Consider the following 16978-nt stretch of genomic DNA (forward strand, 5'->3'; position numbering starts at 1 on the left):
GTCGGTACGCGTGTGTCGACATGTTTGACGAAGAGGGCTATGTGGAGGCAGAGCAAGTGCAGTTGACTGACGTGTCGCCGCCGACGGTTACGACACCTGATTGGATGGATATGTGGAAGGTGTTAAATGATAATGTAAACTCCTTACATAAAAGGTTGGATAAAGCTGATACCTCGGGCCAGTCAGGGTCTCAACCCATGCCTGATCCTACAGCGCAGAGGCCCTCAGGGTCTCAAAAGCGCCCACTATCCAAAATGGTTGACACAGATGTCGACACGGATTCTGACTCCAGTGTCGACGACGATGATGCAAAATTGCAACCGAAAATGACAAAAGCTATACGTTACATGATTATAGCGATGAAGGATGTTTTACACATATCAGAGGTAAACCCTGTCCCTGATAAGAGGGTTTATATGTATGGGGAGAAAAAGCAAGAGGTGACTTTTCCCCCTTCACATGAGTTAAATGAGTTATGTGAAAGAGCGTGGGATTCCCCAGATAAGAAAGTCCTGATTTCCAAAAGGTTACTTATGGTGTACCCTTTCCCACCGGAGGACAGGGTGCGCTGGGAATCCTCCCCTAGGGTAGATAAAGCTCTCGCACGCTTATCTAAGAAGGTGGCCCTGCCGTCGCAGGATACGGCCACCCTAAAGGATCCTGCAGATAGATAGCAGGAAAGTATCCTGAAATCTGTTTATACACATTCAGGGACTCTACTGAGGCCGGCAATTGCGTCGGCGTGGATGTGTAGTGCTGTAGCAGCGTGGACAGATAATCTGTCTGAGGAAATGGATACCTTGGACAGGGATACCATTATGCTGACCCTGGGGCATATAAAAGACACTGTCCTATATATGAGGGATGCCCAGAGGGACATTTGCCTACTGGGCTCTAGAATTAATGCAATGTCAATTTCTGCCAGGAGGGTCCTGTGGACTCGGCAGTGGACAGGTGATGCCGACTCCAAAAAACACATGGAGGTGTTACCTTACAAGGGTGAGGAATTGTTTGGGGACGGTCTCTCGGACCTGGTTTCCACAGCTACTGCTGGGAAGGCAAACTTTTGCCATATATTCCCTCACAACCTAAGAAAGCACCGTATTACCAAATGCAGTCCTTTCGCGCACAAATATGCAAGAAGGTCAGAGGTGCTTCCTTTCTTGCTAGAGGCAGGGGTTGAGGAAAAAAGCTGCACCTTACAGCTAGTTCCCAGGAACAGAAGTCCTCCCCGGCTTCCACTAAATCCACCGCATGACGCTGGGGCTCCACGGGTGGAGCCAGGAGCGGTGGGGGCGCGTCTCCGACATTTCAGCCACCAGTGGGTTCGCTCACAGGTGGATCCCTGGGCTATACAGATTGTGTCTCAGGAATACAAGCTGGAATTCGAGGTGATGCCCCCTCAACGTTACCTAAAATCGGCCCTGCCAGCTTCCCCCATAGAAAGGGAAGTAGTGGTAGAATTCACAAGCTATTTCTCCAGCAGGTGGTGGTAAAGGTTCCCCTTCTTCAATAGGGAAAGGGATACTATTCCACAATGTTTGTGGTACCGAAACCGGACGGTTCGGTCAGACCTATATTAAATTTAAAGTCCCTGAACATTTATCTGAAAAGATTCAAGTTCAAAATGGAATCGCTCAGAGCGGTCATTGCAAGCCTGGAAGAGGGGGATTTTATGGTGTCTCTGGACATCAAGGATTCTTACTTGCATGTCCCCATTTATCCGCCTCATCAGGAGTACCTCAGATTTGTGGTACAGGACTGTCATTACCGATTCCAGACGTTGCCGTTTGGGCTCTCCACGGCACCGAGAATATCTACCAAGGTAATGGCAGAGATGATGGTGATCCTGAGAAAGCAAGGAGTCACAGTTATCCCATACTTGGACGATCTCCTCATAAAGGAGAGGTCGAGGGAGCAGTTGCAGATCAACGTAGCGCACTCTCAGGAAGTGTTGCAACAGCATGGCTGGATTCTGAATATCCCAAAGTCGCAGCTGATTCTTACGATGCGTCTGCCCTTTCTGGGCATGATTCTGGACACAGACCAGAAGAAGGTGTTTCTCCCGACGGAGAAGGCTCAAGAGCTTGTGACTCTAGTCAGAGACCTCTTAAAACCGAAACAGGTGTCGGTGCATCACTTCACGCGAGTCCTGGGAAAGATGGTGGCATCGTACGAAGCCATTCCCTTCGGCAGGTTCCATGCGAGGATCTTTCAATGGGATCTGTTGGGCAAATGGTCCGGATCGCATCTTCAGATGCATCGGCTTATCACCCTGTCCCCCAGGGCCAGGGTGTCTCTTCTGTGGTGGCTACAGAGTGCTCACCTTCTCGAGGGCCGCAGGTTCGGCATACAGGACTGCGAGCCTCCGACGGTGGGGGGCAGTCACTCAGGGAAGAAACTTCCAAGGGTTGTGGTCAAGTCAGGAGGCTTGTCTGCACAAAAATATCCTGGAACTAAGGGCCATATTCAACGCCCTGAGTCAAGCGGAGCCCCTGCATCGCAACCAACCAGTGCTGATTCAGTCAGACAACATCACCGCAGTGGCTCATGTAAACCGCCAGGGCGGCACAAGAAGCAGAGTCGCGATGGCGGAAGCCACCAGGATTCTTCGGTGGGCGGAGAATCACGTGCAAGCACTGTCAGCAGTGTTCATTCCGGGGGTGGACAACTGGGAAGCAGACTTCCTCAGCAGGCACGACTCTCACCCGGGAGAGTGGGGACTTCATCACGAAGTCTTCATTCAGATTACAAATCGATGGGAACTGCCACAGGTAGACATGATGGCGTCCCGTCTCAACAAAAAGCTACAACGGTATTGCGCCAGGTCAAGAGACCCTCAGGCGATAGCTGTGGACGCCCTGGTAACACCGTGGGTGTTCCAGTCGGTCTATGTGTTTCCTCCTCTTCCTCTCATACCCAAGGTGCTGAGAATCGTAAGAAGAGGAGTGAGAACAATACTCATTGTTCCGGATCGGCCAAGAAGGCCTTGGTACCCGGAACTGCAAGAAATGCTCACAGAGGACCCATGGCCTCTGCCTCTCAGACAGGACCTGTTGCAACAGGGGCCCTGCCTGTTCCAAGACTTACCGTGGCTGCGTTTGACGGCATGGCGGTTGAACGCCGGATCCTAGCAGAAAAAGGCATTCCGGAGGAAGTTATTCCTACGCTGATAAAGGCTAGGAAGGACGTGACAGCAAAGCATTATCACCGCATATGGCGAAAATATGTTGCTGGGTGTGAGGCCAGGAAGGCCCCTACAGAGGAATTCCAACTGGGCAGATTTCTGCACTTTCTACAGTCTGGAGTGACTATGGGCTTGAAGTTGGGATCCATAAAGGTCCAGATTTCGGCCCTATCCATTTTCTTTCAAAAGGAACTGGCGTCTCTTCCTGAAGTTCAGACGTTTGTTAAGGGAGTGCTGCATATTCAGCCCCCTTTTGTGCCACCAGTGGCACCTTGGGATCTCAACGTGGTGTTGGGTTTCCTAAAATCCCACTGGTTTGAACCACTTAAGACCATGGAGCTAAAGTATCTCACGTGGAAGGTGGTCATGCTATTGGCCTTAGCTTCGGCTAGGCGTGTGTCAGAATTGGCGGCTTTGTCATGTAAAAGCCCCTATCTGGTTTTTCATATGGACAGGGCAGAATTGCGGACTCGTCCCCAATTTTTGCCAAAGGTGGTGTCATCTTTTTATTTGAACCAACCTATTGTAGTGCCTGCGGCTACTCGTGACTTGGAGGATTCTAGGTTACTAGATGTAGTCAGGGCTTTGTAGATTTATGTAGCCAGAACGGCTGGGGTCAGGAAAACTGACTCGCTGTTTATCCTGTATGCCCCCAACAAGTTGGGTGCTCCTGCTTCAAAGCAAACCGTTGCCCGCTGGATCTGTAACACGATTCAGCAGGCTCATTCTGCGGCTGGATTGCCGCATCCAAAATCAGTGAAAGCCCATTCCACAAGGAAGGTGGGCTCTTCTTGGGCGGCTGCCCGAGGGGTCTCGGCTTTACAGCTTTGCCGAGCTGCTACTTGGTCGGGTTCAAACACATTTGCAAAATTCTACAAGTTTGATACCCTGGCTGAGGAGGACCTTGAGTTTGCCCATTCGGTGCTGCAGAGTCATCCGCACTCTCCCGCCCGTTTGGGAGCTTTGGTATAATCCCCATGGTCCTTACGGAGTCCCCAGCATCCACTAGGACGTTAGAGAAAATAAGATTTTACTCACCGGTAAATCTATTTCTCGTAGTCCGTAGTGGATGCTGGGCGCCCGTCCCTAGTGCGGACTTTCTGCAATACGTGTATATAGTTATTGCTTAATAAAGGGTTATGTTATGTTGGCATCCATTGTTGATGCCCTGTTGTTGTTCATACTGTTGACTGGATAAGTGTATCACAAGTTATACGGTGTGATTGGTGTGGCTGGTATGAGTCTTACCCGGGATTCCAAAATCCTTTCCTTATAATGTCTGATCTTCCGGGCACTGGCCCTCATTCCGAGTTGATCGCTCGCAAGGCGATTTTAGCAGAGTTACACACGCTAAGCCGCCGCCTACTGGGAGTGAATCTTAGCTTCTTAAAATTGCGACCGATGTATTCGCAATATTGCGATTACTAACTACTTAGCAGTTTCAGAGTAGCTTCAGACTTACTCTGCCTGTGCGATCAGTTCAGTGCTTGTCGTTCCTGTTTTGACGTCACAAACACACCCAGCGTTCGCCCAGACACTCCCCCGTTTCCCCGGCCACTCCTGCGTTTTTTCCGGAAACGGTAGCGTTTTTTCCCGCACGCCCATAAAACGGCCTGTTTCCGCCCAGTAACACCCATTTCCTGTCAATCACATTACGATCGCCGGAGCGATGAAAAAGCAGTGAGTAAAAATACTATCTCCATTGTAAAATTACTTGGCGCAGTCGCAGTGCGAATATTGCGCATGCGTACTAAGCGGAATTTCACTGCGATGCGATGAAAAATACCGAGCGATCAACTCGGAATGAGGGCCACAGTTTCCTTAACTGAGGTCTGGAGGAGGGGCATAGAGGGAGGAGCCAGTGCACACCAGATAGTACTAAATCTTTCTTTAGAGTGCTCCACATGGTCCTTACGGAGTCCCCAGCATCCACTACGGACTACGAGAAATAGATTTACCGGTGAGTAAAATCTTATTTTTTCCATCAAATTCTTTTGATGCAATGATTAGTCACCATCACATCGAAAGTCTTAATGGCGGAACCCCAGTCATCATTTGTTTCCGATGTCCATCCCTAAGTTATAGGCCCTACACACTCGGCGATGTGCCGCCGAGCTGCCCGACCGCCGATACGGGTGACCCGGCAGTGGGGGGGCAGTGACGAGGGGAGTGAAGTTTCTTCACTCCCCCCATCACCTGGCTCCGTAGACTTGCAGGCAAATACAGGTTGAGTATCCCTTATCCAAAATGCTTGGGACCAGAGGTATTTTGGATATGGGATTTTTCCGTATTTTGGAATAATTGCCTACCATAATGAGATATCATGGTGATGGGACCTAAGACTAAGCACAGAATGCATTTATGTTACATATACACCTTATACACACAGCCTGAAGGTCATTTAATACAATATATTTAATAACTTTGTGTATTAAACAAAGTTTGTGTACATTGCGCCATCAAAAAACAAAGGTTTCACTATCTCACTCTCACTAAAAAAAGTCCGTATTTCGGAATATTCCGTATTTCGGAATATTTGGATATGGGATACTCAACCTGTATATACGATCTCGTCCATATTGGCATGCATGCACAGCTGACATTGCCCCAGCGATGAACGAGCGCGGGGCCGCGCATCGTTCATCGCTGGAGCCTCCACACTGCACGATATGAACGTTATCTCGTTCATTAATGAACGAGATCGTTCATATCGTGCAGTGATATCGGCATGTGTGTAGGGCCCATTAGAGTTGGGAGGGGTGTGTCCAATCTCAGATCTAAAGTATAGTGTAAGAATCCAGCGTTTTTTGGGCCACATGCAAAAGCAGAGAGTATTTACCCTGTATGCAGAATATATAAATGTATTTGCAATCCTTGTAATGCAGTGTGGTTTGTTCCAGACACAAAGTTACTTTGTTTTTTTTGCAGACTCTACGCTACAAGTTTGTTACATACAGTACAGACCTACAACCCCATTGTTAAGGTTAAAATGTAACAATGCACCCTTGTCTAATATTATGGAATGTGCGGGAGACTCCGGAATTTGCGGTGCACCAGAAAAGTAAGCAGAACTCCTGCATTCTGCCCTCTTCCTAGCGATGGGCTACATGGGGAGGATACTGCTGCGAACTGGTGAAACTGGGAGTGGGAGTGGCCAATGTGTCGTGTTTATATCTGCCCAATCAGTCAGACAAAAACGAATAATTTTTTTTCATCTCCATAAACAGTCCCTAGAAGAAAAAATTGTTATGTACAGGCACAGCCTATACAGTTTTATCATATGCATAGATTAAGGGGGTCATTCCGAGTTGATCGTTCGCTAGCTATTTTTTGCAGTGCTGCGATCAGATAGTTGCTGCCCTTAGGGGAGTGTATTTTCACTTTGCATGTGCAGCCGAGCGGTACAAAAACAGTGTGTGCAGTTTCTGAGTAGCTCTGAACGTGCTCAGCCGCTGCGATCACTTCAGACTGTCCGGTCCCGGAATTGACGTCAGACAACTGCCCTGCAAACACTTGGACACGCCTGCGTTTTTCCACCACTCCCTGAAAACGGCCAGTTGACACCCACAAACGCCTTCTTCCTGTCAATCTCCTTGTGATCGGCTGTGCGAATGAATTCTTCATAAAACCCATCGCACAGCTCCGATCCGCTTTGTACCTGTACAACGCGCCTGTGCATTGCGGTGCATGCACAGTTTTGCAGAGTTTTGACCTGATCGCAGCGCTGCAAAAAAAAGCTAGCATGCGATCAACTTGGAATGACCCCCTAAGTCAGGTACCCTGTCATAGTAATGTCATGGAAATGGGGTTTCCTAATGCCCAGTATACCTCTTTTTTGCAACTGGAGCAAGAAAATTGTGGAAATTGCTCACAAGAGAATTACTGCAGATCGGCTCACCTGTGTGCAAGCAGGGATACTTTGATCATGGCTTATTTTCAAGAAGAGTATGTGATGCATACTGTAAGTGCTCGTGTACAGCGGGACCTCTGTGCAAATACAGCTTTGGCCCTAGAATTCAGAACATGTAGGTTACATTATAAAGTCAATGTTGCTGAAAACAGGACAAGATAAAACCATCGTGGAGCTCTGGGAAAAAGCAAGAACCCTCCTTTATCTCGCAATCCCAATCTGAGCGACCAAGTTCTGAAAAACACGTATTAAAATTCATGTCTGCATGGCTTGCGCCGGTAACTGCAGCCGCCCTAATGAGTCCCCCTGCTCAGCGGGCACAATCCATCTGCAGGCGTGCGTGTACTGTTCTGCCTGTCTAATGAGCGACTGTGTGCATCATCACTTCCAAGGCAACGCGTCCATTTCCTAGCAAGCAATCGTGTCTTCATTTACAGCATAATGATCTGTCGCTCTCGGCGACCGTGTCTCTGTTCTCTGTTACCGGTCAGGACTTGAACACCCAAACTGGGTCATTAATGTCCCCACCTCTTGGTCTGACCCTTCTTCTACAGAAAGCAGACGCTCCATATAGGACATACAATGATACATGTTTGTACGCAATGCCGATGGTTCCGCAACGGAGCAAATATCAGCAGAATGCGCACGTGCCATGATCGACTGCACACGCAACAAGGGACCGTCGCGGTAACACAGTGAGGATTTATTTGTAGAGTGTATGACAGGAAGGGACCATTTGGGGGGTTAACGGGGAGTGGTGACAAAACCGCAGTGGTGTCATGGCCATTTATTTGTGGCATGTATCTGGCGACAGCTGCGATCATGTATACACAGATACATGGCACCAGCGTTGCTACTGCCACGGCCGGTCTGTGTAGCCATAGGGCTACCCTTACAGTCAATGGTGGTCATTCCGAGTTGATCGCAGCCAGCAACTTTTTGCTGCTGCTGCGGCTGCGGTCATTGTCCACGCCTATGGGGGAGAGTATTTTAGCTTAGCAGGGCTGCGATCGCTTGTGCAGCCCTGATAAGCTAAAAAAAATTCAAGCAAAAGATGACTAGCCCTGGACATACTTACCCTGTGCGACGATCTCTGCGATGCTGGGGCCGGCTTTGACGTCAGACATCTGCCCTCCGTTCTGCTGGACACGCCTGCGTTTTCTTCTCCACTCCCCAAAAACGGTCTCCAACGGTCCGGATCCGCCCAGGTACGCCTTCTTTCTGTCAATCTTCATTGCAGTCGGCTCTGCGACCGCTTCCTTCATAGGATTCGACGTAACCCGGCGACCCCTGTCGCCGGGCAGTGTCACGCACGAGCAGTGCGGCCGCGCATGTGCATTCCGGACCTGTTCGCACCACAGCGACAAACCGCTGCGTGCGAACGGGTCGGAATGACCCCCAATGTTCCTCATTCTTGCTTATAGGCTGCGACTGTGTACGCAGTTGTGAATTACTTTGCAATTGCTTAAGTGGGCATGGCAGTTTCACTTACTAACATTAGCCATTCCATAGCCCTGAAAATCCCACGTGCTAAAGCATGTGCGTACTAACATGGATGAGGGCCATTGTGTGCAGAGGCAATTAATTGATGCCAGTGCAGCCTACCTGTCCACTAAGGATGAATATTGCATCTAGAATATAATAGAGCGACTTCAGAGGCCTCTGTGATGTCTTTGGTTTTTATTTCATTGTTAAGCTGCGGATTCGGAGATATTGGATCATGTCTGTGTCCAAAGTGAGCGATAATCCTCTCAGTAACTTCCAGGAGGATGGGAACCCCAAAAGCTTCAGTGTGTTTGGCAGATATTCTCCAAATGTATGGAACTTTCTTGGATAGGTGGGAAACCTTTGTTCTACTTTAGATTCCATTGTTTATTAATGATGGTGGAAAATGTGCACCAGTGGCCCATATAATTTCACTGGAAACTCCTATGGCGCATGCGTTCCCCGAGCTATTGTGTGGGATCACTGTTATAAGAAATAGAGTAGTCAAGCGATTGGCATTCCTGAGCAGTGACTTGGACGGAAGGGAACGCTGAAATAATTGTTAGGGAACTCCTGCGCTATGTGTGTGAGGCCCATAGAGCCGGTGAGAAAGCCTTCCACCAATAACATCCCACCGCTGTTCTCTTGGTGCACAACACGCACACCAGTACTTAGGTTGCCACCTGGTCCTAAACCTCTAGAAGTAGACTGGAGACCACAAGGTAAAAAGCCTGGAGTCTAGCAGCTGGCAAGGAAGTTAATTGCAGGCAGACTGGATACAAGAATGGTAACTGCAGAAAGAATTGACAAGATATGGTGACTGAAGATTGCAGGACCAGATATGCACTGGTTATGGGAAATGGTTACTGGAGGGAAATGGTGTTTGTTGCAGGTGAACACAGCCAAGTGATGGTTAACAGCTGTGAAGCAAACAAGTGCTGGGTGTGTACTGTGATTGAAAGCAGAGTTCCAACAGCATGAACCTAGTTGCAGAGAGATTAGCTGAATGAATAGTGGGACTAGGCCATAGTCTGCAACAACAGACAGGATGCAAACTCAGTGACTAAACTGTGACTGGAATACAGGTGCAGATATTCCGGAGATACTGTATTTTGCTGCAGACTTGCGACTACAGGCATGGCTGAAGTGGATTTTTACTCAGAACTAGAGCTGGCAGCATATAATCACAAAGACGTTACAGGAGCCTAGACTTGGATCAGGACCAGACATTAGTAACTGGAGGGCCACCGCAAGACAATGACACGGAGCAGGGATCTACACAGGATTGCAGTTACAGGACAGGATCCAGCAGGGCACGGGTGCAGGACTGGCAGGGACAGCACACAGAGGACTGAGGTAGGATACAGTGATGCATGTACACAAAGGCAAGGAATCAGTACTCAGGATCAGATAGACCGATAGACTGTACAGGGTACAGCGACCGTGTGATGAGCTCACTAGGTGCAGGAACTAGGGATTATCACCAGCAGGGCAGAACTGACCAGAATCCCTAATAAAAGGGAGACAGACCAATCACAGGAGTTATCAGGCTGGAGTCAGGTAATGAGGCATTCCAAACAGGTGTGCTGCTGCATGTAGCCGCCAGCATTGTAGTTGTCTTTGGGCCTAATTCAGAGTTGATCGCAGCAGCAAATTTGTTAGCAGTTGGGCAAAACCATGTGCACTGCAGGGGGGGCAGATACAACATGCAGAGAGAGTTAGATTTGGGTGGGGGTGTGTGTTTAAACTGAAATCTAAATTGCAGTGTAAAAATAAAACAGCCAGTATTTAGCCTGCACAGAAAAAAATAACCCATCCAAATCTAACTCTCTCTGCACATGTTACATCTGCCCCCCCCCCTGCAGTGCACATGGTTTTGCCCAACTGCTAACAAATTTGCTGCTGCGATCAAGTCTGAATTACCACCTTAGACAGCCAGAAATACAAACAGGAATGAGCCGCAGCAGTGACTCATAGCAATTATACTCCATGTTTGCGTGTTATGGGAGTGTGGCAGTGGAAGCGGCTGCATTCTCAGACGCACGTCTGCTGGCGAAGGCGGTCATGCTCAGACGGAGACACTGCTCCTGCCAGAGGCTCATGGAAATGTTGATGGCATTTGCGATGATGCACCAATGATGGATTAACTTAACCACTCTCTGCGCTACGACCTGCAGGGGCACAGAAAAAATGGCATCTCCGCATTCGCACTGTCCGGCGCACACGTTGCTGCACAAGGGAGGGCTAAACTAGCATTTGCATATTATCACATCTGTGACACCGCTAACGGATGCCAGTGCAGATACAGCAGCGTCCATCTTTGAATCCACCCCACTGTGTTCAGTGTTACCCTATCTTTCCACTGCAGCTCCTAAAAACTAAAGTATCACCTCTCCCTTCATTACAGACAACTGCAGCTACTGCCACATATTTAGGATGTGTGCTGATAGGATCTGGCACAGACCAAAATACTATGACATCACAGGACCTGCCCTGTATATGAATCAGACAATCAGCAATGTACTATTCTGCAATATAAGTCTGCCAATTTGTCAGTCGGTCTCTGTCCCTTCTTACCATTCTGCTGCAGGGGAGTAAAAACCCAAACTATGGGGGTCATTCCGAGTTGTTCGCTCGTTATTTTTTTCTCGCAACGGAGCGATTAGTCGCTAATGCGCATGCGCAATGTCCGCAGTGCGACTGCGCCAAGTAAATTTGCTATGCAGTTAGGTATTTTACTCATGGCATTACGAGGTTTTTTCTTCGTTCTGGTGATCGGAGTGTGATTGACAGGAAGTGGGTGTTTCTGGGCGGAAACTGGCTGTTTTATGGGTGTGTGCGAAAAAACGCTACCGTTTCTGGGAAATACGCGGGAGTGGCTGGAGAAACGGAGGAGTGTCTGGGCGAACGCTGGGTGTGTTTGTGACGTCAAACCAGGAACGAAACTGACTGAACTGATCGCAGATGCCGAGTAAGTCTGGAGCTACTCAGAAACTGCTAAGAAGTGTCTATTCGCAATTCTGCTAATCTTTCGTTCGCAATTTTGATAAGCTAAGATTCACTCCCAGTAGGCGGCGGCTTAGCGTGTGCAATGCTGCTAAAAGCAGCTTGCGAGCGAACAACTCGGAATGACCCCCTATGTCCTGTGTATTATGTCCTGGAACACAGACCCTGAATTATGGTCGCTACAAACAGAACCTTGACTTGTCCATTAAGATAAAGATGATCACCCAGAATGGCATCTGTCTATGACATTTACCTTGCCTTACAGGGCCGCTTCTAGCCCTTGTGGCGCCCTGGTCGAAAATAGGACATGGCATCATACAGGGGCGTGGTCAGTTATGCCCCCTGTAGAGTTGTGTCCCCAGTTAAGTAGCGCCGCTTACAAAAAAATAATAATAATACTTACTATCCCCGCTCCTGATTCCCGACCGCTGCTGACCTCCACCGGCGCTGCTCCTCTGATCTATGGGAGAGACGTCATGACATCTCTCCCATAGCACAGCATAGAGTCTTTGTGCCAGTCACACAATGCTGTGTGGGCGCACTGCACAGCAAAGGTCCTCTCCACGAAGGGAAACTAGATGGGTAGCGTCTAGTTTCTTTCACAGCACCGGGGGGCACTGACCAACAGTAGCGGATCTTGCCATACGGCAGCGCCCTCCGGAAGGGGGCACCCCGGGCAAAAATCCTGTGTGCCCGTAGCAAGATCCGCTACTGTTGCCTTACATACCTCCTAATTTATATAAATTCAGGACATATTAAGCCACTTCCATGATCTGGCCAAACCACTGTATCCCCACAATCCCCTCATGAGGTCATGGCACTTTCTGAGTGCAAGAATGTGGACAGTCCCAACAATATGGGGACTGTTGTAAGGTACAAGTGGTGTGCAATAAGTTTCCGGATGAGCAGTACATAGGTAGAGTAGACACAATCTGACTGTCTGGTTGTGGACTGTAATCTCTGACTAGAGCTGTGAAATGTCAGGGCACAGAAAGGTATAAGCAGCACTGCAGACTGAAGAAGTCATCATGTTCCCTTCCTTCATGAACTCATTATGGAGCTCAACAGAGACCACTGGAGAGCCATGATCTTCTATGACAGCTGGAGAGTACTGACCGACTGCAATCTGCTTTTGCGGAGGAAGCACCATCCCTAACCAATGTGTTTGAGTGGTTTGCAGAATTTCTGTGCAGGAGAAGCTCCCTGGAAGATACGGAGCTCTGTGGCTGACCTGTGTCCACCATCACCAATGACAACATTGCTATGGTGCGGTCATAGTTGAGGTGGACCACAGGGTGACCATGGCCCAGTTAGAGAAGGATATAGGCATCTCGATGGGATCCATCTGCTTGACACTCCACAAAAAGCTTAACTCTAAAAATGCTAGGTGCCCCATCAGCTGCTTCCAGCAGAAAGAGGCTCGGTTGACTTGGTGCCACAACATGCTGGCCAGGTTTGATGGTGGTCACCGCTCAAGCTCTGTCTGGGAGATTATCAGTGACGATGAATCCTAGATTTACAGTTTTGAACCCATACGTGGACCTCAGTTAGAGGTGCACCACCACAGAAGCTCCAAGGTGAGTGCAACATGGCTAAGCAGATGGTGGCAGGCTTTGTGGCCAATACTGGTCATATAGCTACCATACCACTCGTGTAGCAGCGCACCATCACTGGGGACTGGTACTCCAACCAATGCCTGACGGTAGTGCTGGAACCCATTTCCCGGCACCATCCAAGAACTCGCATTCTTGTGCCCTTCTCCATCACAACAATGCACCTGCCCACAATTCCAGGAAGTTGTGGATTTTCTGGCCCATGAATTTATCCGGGCGCTTTGTCATCCACCGTAAAGTCCAGACCTGGACCCCTGTGACTTCTTCATGTCCCCACAAATCAAGTGCAAGATGAATGTGTAACACTCAGGTGAGTATGATGATAATGCAGAGTATCGGATGTTCTCCTTAGCAGAACTGGTCCTCTTGTCTAGCACGGGTTCACTGCTTCTTCACAGAGAGTTGACCAGGTATACTGTGCACACAGAAATTGTAGCAACTGATTTCTTCAGATAAAGGGCCTCATTCAGTAAGTATTACAAATTCTGCTAATTACCAAAATTTGCAATCCTTTGGATCGCATGCTGGAGTCCGCCCATCGTTGGGCAAGGCCGCCCAGCATGCTGACCGAAGCCTCCCCCTGTTGAACAAGCAGAAATTGCGAACGCATCGCAATTTCTGCTTGTTGGCAGAAACTAGGGAAGCCTCCTGCCGGCGCAGCTAAGCATCTTCCCAATCAAGGCGGCTGCGTGTGACGTCACGCAGCCATCGTGATCACACCCCCGCTTGGCCGCCTCCGCCCCCGTTTGCGCTGCACCGCCCCAACAACGCTCCTGAATTAGGCCCTAAGTCTCGCTTTATTGACTAGACTCGATTTTGAGCAGACTTCCAACCAGGTTTCTGAATCTCTCACTAAGCAATTAGATTCAATTACAACAGTTTTCCATTTAGAACTAAAATAATACACTCTTCAATAACCATTCTCTCTTTAACAAACTATGAAAGACAATAAAGAAATGGAATAAAATTGCGCACACTTTGGGGCCCCATACAGTAAGAGGCACAGTTCAGCGGCGTGAATCCCGGTGCAGTACTCTTTTTAGGACTGGGAATATTCCTTGATATATTGCCTGGGTTATAGCTGAGATTCCCCTTCATTACTGTTACTTCATAACTTTCCAGGCAATTAATGTAACAGAAGGTTCTTTTATTCAGTTCCAGAAAGTATCTATTCTCGGCTGACGGGTTACTTCTTATCTGACCTGGAATAGATACTGTACATGCTGCAGGTCTCTGTAGGATTGGATCTGACGCTCTCTCTATTACTGAAGCTATATAAACCTTTATTGCGCTGCTGTGTGTTCCAGGTGCCTGGAGAGGATTACTGTTTCCGCTAGTCAGCTGATGGTATCTGCTATGATCTGCCTACGTAGTAATCTTGGAACTAGGCAATGCGGAGTCTGGGACTTAGACCCTATTCAGCTCGGATCGCTACTGAGACGGCGTTTCCTCAACCACTCCCCGCAAATACCATGTGTGTGCCCACAAATGCCCGCCACCTGTCAATCAGCCGGTGATTGCAGAGGAATTGCAAATCATGGGTCGTGCATGCACAATGCATTCACAATGCGCAGTCACCCGATAATCATCCGATCTACGATTTAGCAAAATTGCAACTGAATAATGGGCCTAATTCAGACTTGATCGTTTTGCAGGGTTACGATCAGACACACTGACATGCGGGGGGACGCCCAGCACGGGGCTAGTCCGCCCTGCATGTCAGTAGCCCCCCCCCCCCCCTCCCATGCAGAAGTACAAAAGCATCGCACAGCGGTGATGCTTTTGCACTTCAGGAGTAGCTCCCGGCCAGCGCAGCTTTTGCGTGCTTGCTGGGAGCTACTTGTCGCTGCCTGGGTCGCAACGGCTGCATGTGACATAATGCAGCCGATGCGGCCCGCCAGACCGCGTCCACAAAAAGGGCAGCTAAACGCCGCCGTGCCGCACCTCCCGCCCAGCAACCACTTCTGCCTGTCAATCAGGCAGAGGCGTTCGCAAGGCATCGACAGCCGTCGGCTGTCAGCCATGCGCCGGCGCCGCATGCACACTTCTGACCTTATTGCTGTGCTGCGATGAACGGTAACGTGCGATCAGGTCAGAATGACCCCCCTATGTCCTCAGTCATGCCAGGGGAGTGAGTATTAACTGAAACTCTCACTGCTTTTAGCGAATAAGGCGTCTATGTACTAAGCCTCAAAGAGAGGTAAAGTGGACAGAGATAAAGTACCGGCCAATCAGCTCCTAACTGCCAATTTTTAAACAGACTAACATGGCAGTTAGGAGCTGATTGGTTGGTACTTTATCTCCGTCCACCTTGTCTCTCTAATCTAATCTTAGTACATAGACCCCTTTATGAGCTACTGTTAGTGGGCGCTCCCTGTGATACATGAGTACTTGGCCCCCGTTCTGGCAGTAGTTACTTATCTATACTTTATCCCTGTACAGCCACAGAGTCAGGGAATGTGACCCGTTCTCTGTTTTGCTCACTGGCCACTGCTCCTGGGCTCCTGGTTCAGCTGGAAGGTGGCTCCCCACACCCTCCACCGTCTCTGCCGCCCGCCACCGCTTCTCACAGGGAACCGCATGGCTGCTCCCCTGGTTTCCAATGTCAAGCTCCCTCCCCTCGGTCACTGGGAACACCATCACACCCTGCAGATAATAGCGCTGCTTCACCCCTTGCTCTCCATCCTCTGAGGATTGCCACCGCCCAACTGCCTATGGCCACGGAACCCAGCTGTACCTGGAACAGCACGAGACACATCTTTCTCTCCTGGGAACCACGCGCCTCTTGGTCAGTGTCCCAGTGCCAGACGCAGCACTTAGGGCACATTTAACCCTTTCCCTGCTGCAAGATTATTAGTGTCCAGCCAGGGATGCATTTAGCAGGGGAAGGGGCACTAAAGTCACACTACAGTTCATGGCAGCCCCAATGGTGTGCCACAAATGGGATTCATTTTGTGTCACTGGAAGCTTCAGGTGAGACCCTCATCCGGCATGTAGAAGATATACCTGGTACAGCTGCTTCACCAAGTGGTTTGATCGCATACAACTTTGCAGACTCCTCTGGCATCCGGAAACGTATTGTACGCCCCTTGTGTTATGTGAATTGATGACTGGACCTGAACCAGGGCAAAGTAAACATACTGTATACCATACACTGCACTGTACCATACACTGCACCATACACTGCACTGTACCATACACTGTACCATACACTGATATCAGGCCACATGGTCTCTTCACCTTGGGAAGGAAGTTCATAGGCCCCTGGGGGTACTTTTGCCGTATACTCCTGCTCCTCCATCAGAATGGGCAGAAGGACACTTCATTCGTTTACATTTATCACTTGTCGATCAATGGGTGAGCGTTTTTGGGTCTTGTACGCTGTCATCTATGGCATCTCTCTTTGCAGAAGCTTTATCAGAGATAGAGTAGAGAGAGATAAAGTACCGACCAATCAGCTCCTGTCATTTTTCACACACCGCGTGTAAAAGGACAGTAGCAGATTGGTTGGTACTTTACCTCTCTCCACTTTCTCTCCAAGCATTGATACATTTCTCCCTTTGTGACATTCCACATGCACTGTAGTATGACCCTGCTGCTCACACTCCTGATTTCCCGTCAGCAGATACAGCTGCGTGTCCTCACTGCTTTGTCTCACGTGGTAAAGCGACACGTGTATATTATACTGTGTATTGTCGTCCGCAGTTGTCCTACTTGATACCATGACCTAATCCCTTAAGTGCCCGTTTTACAATATAAAACAACGGTGCGGCTTAG

Source organism: Pseudophryne corroboree, chromosome 11 (genome assembly GCF_028390025.1).
Source record: "Pseudophryne corroboree isolate aPseCor3 chromosome 11, aPseCor3.hap2, whole genome shotgun sequence".
NCBI lineage: Eukaryota > Metazoa > Chordata > Amphibia > Anura > Myobatrachidae > Pseudophryne > Pseudophryne corroboree.